This window comes from Morone saxatilis, unplaced genomic scaffold, assembly GCF_004916995.1.
Source record: "Morone saxatilis isolate NCDOM2014 unplaced genomic scaffold, NCSU_SB_2.0 Contig18, whole genome shotgun sequence".
NCBI classification, from domain to species: domain Eukaryota; kingdom Metazoa; phylum Chordata; class Actinopteri; family Moronidae; genus Morone; species Morone saxatilis.
Window position 1 is genome coordinate 11,889,607 of NW_023339740.1, and position 454 is coordinate 11,890,060.

Below are 454 nucleotides of genomic sequence, written 5' to 3' on the forward strand. Positions count from 1 at the left end.
ATGTTCGTTTGTGAGATGATGTATTAATGTTAAGAAAACTAACCATGTTACAGACTAAAGAAGAAATATAAGGCTAGACTCTTTTACTGTTAGACATATATTTAACTTAATGTTTTGTCATAGTGACAGAGTCATTTTCACTTTATGAACAGATGGTCTCTGGTTAGGTGCTAAACTGGAGATGGTGCAGTTATGTGCATCTTTGACCACTTAGTCACCATGACACCCCTCAGTGTATTTTCAAGATCTCTTTTTTTAGAGTTACTCAGCAAATTTAACACTGGTCAAATCATAAATTTTGCAAAAAATGTCAGCAGAATTTAGATTAGACCCATAATTAAAACTGTTACCAACACACATACATAAAAAATCTGCTGCTTTTATCTGTATGAGAAAAAGATGAGAAGTTGACGTGGTGTAATCATGAACATCTGTGTGTGATTTACGTGTGTGT